This window comes from Drosophila rhopaloa, unplaced genomic scaffold (genome assembly GCF_018152115.1).
Source record: "Drosophila rhopaloa isolate 14029-0021.01 unplaced genomic scaffold, ASM1815211v1 contig_163, whole genome shotgun sequence".
NCBI classification, from domain to species: domain Eukaryota; kingdom Metazoa; phylum Arthropoda; class Insecta; order Diptera; family Drosophilidae; genus Drosophila; species Drosophila rhopaloa.
The window spans coordinates 15,786,038-15,793,644 of NW_025335043.1; the positions used below are offsets into that span (position 1 = coordinate 15,786,038).

Sequence of the window (7,607 nt, forward strand, 5' to 3'; positions counted from 1 at the left end):
GAAACAAAAGAAGCCAAAACGAAAAGGATTTCTGGAGGATGGCCAAAGGCAACAAAGGAAAAGGAGTAAGGGAACCAAAGGGAAAGCTCTCCAAATTGAAGTGTCCGTGGGGAAATCGAGTGTAACCAAGCCGGGAGGGTTAAGGAAAAGGGTTAAACACACGAGGGGAGCTACTTTCCGAGCCAGTTGCCAGCTCTTTAAGATAAGCAAAGGGGTTAAATTGTTGCGATAATCCAAAGGGTTGAAGAAAGCTAATACAAAAATTATTAGTACTTAAAAAACCTATGGATGTGCGGTAGAACGTTAGTAAAATCCAGATCTCAATTAAAACCAAAGAAAATGGTCATTACCTTAAGTGAAAACAAGAAAGGAAAGCTAACTTCGGGCGGAGCCGAAGTTGATATACCCTTGCAGAATACTCTGTAAATTATATTCTCCAAAATTATTCATATGATGCATTCTTAATACTCATAAAAAATCCGAACTTCCTAACTTTAACAACAACAAAGTTATGGCATTTCCAATCGTTCAGTTATATGGCAGCTATAGGATATAGTCGGCCGATCCTTATGAAATTTGATAGGTCGGATTGATTGGCCAAAATAAAATCCATAGAAAATCCCAACTTCCTAACTTTACAAACACCAAAGTTATGGCATTTCCGATCAATCAGTTATATGGCAGCTATAGGATATAGTCGGCCGATCCTTATGAAATTTGGTAGGTCGGATTGATTGGCCAAAAATAAAATCCATGAAAATCCCAACTTCCTAACCTAACAAACACCAAAGTTATGGCATTTCCGATCAATCAGTTATATGGCAGCTATAGGATATAGTCGGCCGATCCTTATGAAATTTGGTGGGTCGGATTGATTGGCCAAATATAAAACCCATAGAAAATCCCAACTTTCTAACTTTACAAACACCAAAGTTATGGCATTTCCGATCAATCAGTTATATGGCAGCTATAGGATATAGTCGGCCGATCCTTATGAAATTTGGTAGGTCGGATTGATTGGCCAAATATAAAACCCATAGAAAATCCCAACTTTCTAACTTTACAAACACCAAGTTATGGCATTTCCGATCAATCAGTTATATGGCAGCTATAGGATATAGTCGGCCGATCCTTATGAAATTTGGTAGGTCGGATTGATTGGCCAAATATAAACCCATAGAAAATCCCAACTTCCTAACTTTACAAACACGAAAGTTATGGCATTTCCGATCAATCAGTTATATGGCAGCTTAGGATATAGTCGGCCGATCCGGCCGTTCCGACTTATATACTGCGTGCAAAGGAAAGAAGGGTGTGTGCAAGTTTCAATCCGATAGCTTTAAAACTGAGAGACTAGTTTGCGTAGAAACAGACAGACGGACAGACGGACAGACGGACAGACGGACAGACGGACATGGCTATATCAACTCAGGAGGTGATCCTGATCAAGAATATATATACTTTATAGGGTCGGAGATGTCTCCTTCACTGCGTTGCACACTTTTGACCAAAATTATAATACCCTCTGCAAGGGTATAATGAGATACTACCATTTTAAATTTGACTCCGTTGTCCTATTCATTGTTAATTCAAGGAAATTAGCTTCAATAAGTTGAAAAATAAATCCCTTAAATAACCAAATGCGAAAAGAAGAAAAAACTTCACCGCAAAGCAAAGTGTGAAAATGCATTAAAGTCCCGCTTGTAAAACAAATCCTTTTTGCAGCTCAGACAAACTGAAACCCAAACTCAAATGGAAAGCCAAAAAGTTTCCCCACAGAATTTAAAATCTCCCCTTCCTTTTTCTCCCCATTTGAACACTCATGGGAAGGTCAAAGGGCACCGCGTTGAGGCAGCTCGAGTTGGAGAAAATCTTATTAGAATGCATATTGGAACGCAGGTAGAAAACTTCAGTTCAGCTGAAAGGTTCAGACAAAAGATATGGCAGAGAAAAAGGGAGAAACGGAGAACTGGAGACACGCAAAGTGCACAGGTAAGCGGAATTACGGCAAGATGATGATGATGACAGGATACACAAAAAGGGAACCGTCGAAAAATCGAAGAAAAAATAATAAACCTTGCACGACAGCTGAAAACGAAAGATATAAAGGGATTCCAGAGGAACTGGAAAAATAAGAGGCAGCCCAGAGAAGATTATAACTGCGGCAAATTAAAATTCAAGGTGCGTTATTTCCTTTAAATTGACTGGTTCTGCTTTTTGTTGAACTTGTTTTCACTTTTACTCGATCTTTGAATGACAACATTTCCCATCAAACATTTAAGAACAGTTTAAGAAGAACCTTTAAAGTATCTTATAAATGTAATATAACAATCAAGAGCTTTTATATTTAGAAAGCACCGTATCAGGAAGGTTTCCAAAACCAAATTTTTAATTTAAGACCTTTTTAAGCCTACTTTTAATGACCGCCCATTATAAAAGTTTGTCTATGTACATATTTTTTTTATTTCTTGCTCGGTTTGCTGTTCTACAAAGTCGATAAAAAAAAAAGAGAATTGGTAACCAGAACAGCGTTGGGCGAAATCTTGGCTAAGAGTAACAGTAACTAGGCTTTTGTGGTCTGCTGTCCGATGTTTTGTGGTTGTTTGCTTTTAGTTGTTCCAGTGCACTGACTTTTGGCTCGTTAGCTTCGATTCTGTTTTGAGTCGGCAGTTAGTTAACTATTTTTTTTTTTACCAGTTTTGTGGATTTGGCGCGCGACTCACATTAAAAAGGCGGCCAGGCGAGAATTTGAAGAGAGCTCAGGAAGTGGAGGGAAACGGGGAAGAAGAGTGAATGTGGAGCATTTGTTGCTAAAGGCAATACAAAAAGTACACACACAAAAATTGATAGCATAATCCCGTTCTTTTGGAATCCTAAAATCTTGTAATCCTTCAAAATCAAATAAAATAATATTGTAATCATCAAAGTTACAGCACTATCAACCTAGTAAGTTAAGAAAAAAATAGAGGAACTAATATTTGATCTTTTTTTACTATTTGATATCCTACAGGAATTTATTTATTCGTTTTATAGAAACAAAATGTTTTATATTTATTTTTCGTCACAGTAACAATTGCAACATAAAACATTTTTTATGTCGACAACATTTCTTTTAATGAACGTCCATTGAAACGCGGTGCGAAAGAGACGGCGCCGAAAGAAAGAGAGGCGATTAAATTAGCAAATGCGTTGAGCGCCGGGGTGGGGAAAAGGGGGGCTTAAGGGGGTTAAGTGGGGATGGTGGGTAGGGTGCAACATATTGCATATTGCACATTGCACATGTGGAACGACGCGAGCAACTTGCACAGTCAGCAGGCGCATATTAAAAAAAAAATATGAGGAAAAAAGCTTCAACAAAGAGTGGCTATCCCCCTCTCGCTCTCTCGCAGTCTCCCGTCTCTTTCACACTTGCCTTGTGGCAAGTTCATTGAACCTCATTTACAGTTCAGTAGTTTAGCGATTTTATTCTCATGGGAAAGAGACGGAAAAGCGGGCGGGCGAGCGAGAGACAAGGACAGACTGAGAGGGAGGCCCGACTTTTATTTTTTGGGGCAACTCTGGCTTTGCAAAAAAATAAATTAAACACAGTCCGACTTCTATAAAAAAAACTTTCAGTAGTCCAAACCTTTTATAATTCATCAAACAAATAACAACTAATTAGTATATATTCCCCTGTTTATCGCAATTTCAAATATCTAATATACATATCGGTTGATTTAAAAAATATTTTCTTTTTTAAACACAACCAGAAAATTAAGTAAATCATGACATAGTCGCCTATGACATCATGTACTATTCAAGAAAACAGTAATCGATTTTGTTTAAGAAGAAAACTCTAATGGTAAAACCATTTTTATACCCAGCAATTTTAAATTACTAATAACAAACAATATTTTCTTAGGAAAGTTTAGAAATTATTTTATGATTATTATACAAATTATATTAAAATTTATTTTTTAATAGTTTTAAGAACTGAATATAGTTCATCGTATGAGAATATCCACTTCGGGGAATTTCGCCTGTAAAAACCAAACAATGGTCTGCGAAAAAAATCCAAATAAATGTGAGACAAGAAAGGAAAGCTTTGGGAACCAAATAGTAACAAAAACTAATGCGATTTGCGGCAGCAACATCAGCAAAAAGAAAAACACTGCAGAGATTCATGGATTTTTCGTTTTTCGTTTGAGAGGCGCCGCCAGCCAAAAGCAATCAAATCCAATTAAGAGCAAGAAAAAATAAAAAAAAATATCAGATAAAACGGTTGGGGTAGAATTTTGTTGTGTTTAACAAAAAATATTGCTTATGTAAAAGGAGCAACGAAAATAACAAAAGTAAAATAATAACAACTTCCAGCGCACGCGACTTTTATTCAACAAATTTGCCGAAGTCCATAAGGAAAATATGGCAAGATGGGCAAGAGGCAGAGGTGGATGAAAAACGGAGGCAGCAACAAACAGAAAAAACAACAAAAAGCGAAACAGCAGCAAGTAGCAAAACCAACAACAATCAACTCTTTTGACCAGCAGCTGTCGCACAGTGGGCTCCACAGTGGGCAATAAGTGATGGATCACAGGTGCAAAATCATAAAACCTTACCAAAAAAAACAGTAAAATGCTGGAAATGCCCCTTAAGCTTTATATATCATTTTAAGGATATTAAACCATATAACTATATAACAAAAACTTGTAATTGGAGCTTAATTTTCTCCAATAAAACCCAAATAATAAACCCTATTGTATATAATTCCATACCACTGTGCCCATGCTGCACAATCCATAAGTACAAGTGTTCGGGGTTGCTGCTAATGGAACACAATTCACAATTCACTGGGAATTCGCTGTCTCTATCTCTCACCCCTCTCTTTCGCTCCACAGTCTCCCCATCTCTTTTTGTCGTTGCAACGACAATAGCAACAAAAGCAAAATAGCGGCAGACAGCAAAAACCAAGGGAAAAACAACAACAAAACGGTGGACCAAGAGTCGTCATCCCCAGTTGTTGTTGTTGTTTCGGTAAAAACTTCTACTCCCCGGAGAAGAGAAAGAGATGAGTATATATGGGGGTATGGTGGGTAAGGGGTAAGGGGTAAGGGATATGGGGGAGAAGTTGCCGGCAGTTAGTGTGTTCCACAGAAAGTTCGCATAAATTTAAATTTGGTCGCAAACGGCGCCCACAAAGCCAAACAAAAAATTGTAAGCAACAACAGTGGACAAACGATTCAAAGAGATGTAACCAAATAAATTTTTAAGAAATAAAAATTTAAAAAAAATTATGTTCAAATAAACTGTGCTAATTTGTTTGTTTGCACTGCAGATCTTGTATAAAACAGTAGATGATGAGCAAATTAACTCAAAAATTAAATCATATTTTAAGCTTTCATGGGCATTTAAACTATATCATAGCTAGTGGATTTACCACAAAACTTGTGATATAAATAAAAAATATAACTAACATTAAGACCATATAAGGCAAATAATGATTTTCATGAACCAGTTTTCGTTCGGCATATTAAATTTCAATTAATGTAGTTCCACTGTTCGGCAAATACAAGGAAAGGCAATAAAAGGAAGTACGAGAATGCGTTTTTTTGGGGGTTGCTGGATGCTGCAAAGGGGGCTTTTCCGAAAAGGGGGTGGCACTATGTGGGTGTGGGGGGGTCGAAAGTCGGGCGCAAAATGGAGTAAACTGAAGTCTGGAGCACAACAAAAGTAGTAAAGGAGGCAGCAGAAGAAAATGCCTAGGAGAGGGTGCAAAATCCCGCAGTATACACACAACTACCAGACTTTTCCTCCATATATATATCTTTGGGTGGAAAAAAAGAAGAAAAGCAAAGGAATCTGTCTAGACAACATTGTAAGTAGATAAAAATATTTGGTTGGAAAAATCACCTAAGGAAATAATGAAAAATGTAATTTCCTACCCAATCTACCCGTCTCTTTTTCCTCTTCTATTACTATCTCTTTCCTGCGGTAATACTATTTTTGATAAGGAAGCAATTGTAGCACATTTTTCCTTTTTTTTTCAATTGCACCATCATTAAAATCGTGTTTACGGATAAGATAACACACGATAGCGCTTATTTTCCACATTTTTCGTGTGAAAATTCAATTTAGCGAACAAGAGTGTGCTGTTGGTAATTTATTTATTAATGCATATTTAACATATTTCTGCATATAAACAAAAAACAGCTGCCAGAAATTACTGAAAGGCATTTTTTGTTTATTCAAATGGTTAAAAGAAAAAAGAGAGAGTGAGAGAGGTAACTGTTTAAATTTTGCCTTGTTTTTTGTTATTTTGTGTTTATGCTATTTTTATGGCCCCCACTTTTTGCCTGTTTTTACATTCTTTTGTGTTATTGATTTCACTTTTTACGAGGGATTTCTGGATGGTTTTTCAAATACTAGAGATACAGTCAAGATGCGATACAATTAACCAAATTATGGTTTCTTTACGAGGGATAACACTTTAAATGATCTGAACATATGTTTTTTATGGAATGTTTAATCAAGGTATTAAAGTCCAAATAAAATAATTTTTGAAGATATTTTCAGGAACTTTGTTTTTAATAATTGTCATGCAGATTTATTGTGGATGATCCTAAACATTTAAACAATTGGATTTCACAGTTTTTATCAGAAATAGTTATGTTTTGACAGAACATAATATTGTGTATCATTTAGGAATGTTTTTGGTGTTGGCTAGAAAACCAGAAACAAATTTAATGAGAATATTTAAATTAACATTTTTCTTGAATATATTTTCTTATATTCAAAATGTTTTCACTCTTTTGAGAGTTCACTGTAATCAAATTCACAATAAAATATTTTTTCTTTGGCTTTTGAACACCTGTCGCAGCTGATTTTTCATTCACAATATTTATTTTTCTTAGTTATTTTTTTAGCTGGACATTCGTGAGTGAAATTCCTATAGAAAAACCATTAAAAATAAGCAAAGGAATTTTAGTTTGAGTTTCTCAGAGAGAATTCGATTGTTTGTATGTGTTTTTGTGTTTTGTGTGTGAAGAGAGAAGTTGTAAAACCGGATTTTCCTTTTGGGCGCTTTCGTAGTTTTTGTTGCCTTTTGCACTTTGTCTCGATCTTCGATTTTGAAAAACCCATTTGTATTTTGATATTGGTATGTTAAAATGTTAAAACAATTTTCTTTTTTTTGCTTTTTTGTTTGCAATCTGTAAAGTTTGCTTTTCGTTTTATTTTCTTCTTTAGTTTACACTTACACTTGTTGATTATTTAATTTATTATATTTTTATTGCTTTTTACTTGCGTTTTCTTTTACTTTTCTGCCTTTACTTATAATTTATTTAAATCAAACTGACACACGCACACCATGTCACGTACCTACACTTACTCGCACGCACACACACACATAAAACGTCAAACGACGCGCCGCTAAAACAACAAAAAACAACGAAAAGAGCGGCGATAAAACAAAACCAAATCTTTTATAATAATATTTGGCTTTTCACCGTGAAATTAAACTAAATTGGAACTAATATCGTTGATGATCCGAGTTTTTGTTTATGTTTATTGTGTTTTTTCTTTTGCGAAGCGACCGCGACGACGTTGTTTTTCCCTCGACGTCGAATTTCGAA

At 35.6% G+C, this 7,607-nt stretch overlaps 1 protein-coding gene across 6 annotated transcripts in view; it reads right to left on the reverse strand.

Moving 5' to 3' along the window:
* The window catches only part of LOC108053019 (phosphatase and actin regulator 4), an 82,518-nt gene extending 74,911 nt beyond the window's left edge, over window positions 1-7,607 (reverse strand). For 3 of the 6 annotated variants that reach the window (XM_044457681.1, XM_044457680.1, XM_044457676.1), the window contains exon 1: window positions 7,233-7,607. The gene's annotated coding sequence lies outside the window, so the exon portion shown is untranslated. The remainder of the gene's footprint in view (window positions 1-7,232) is intronic. The other 3 variants (XM_044457678.1, XM_044457679.1, XM_044457677.1) reach the window with 3 other exon arrangements.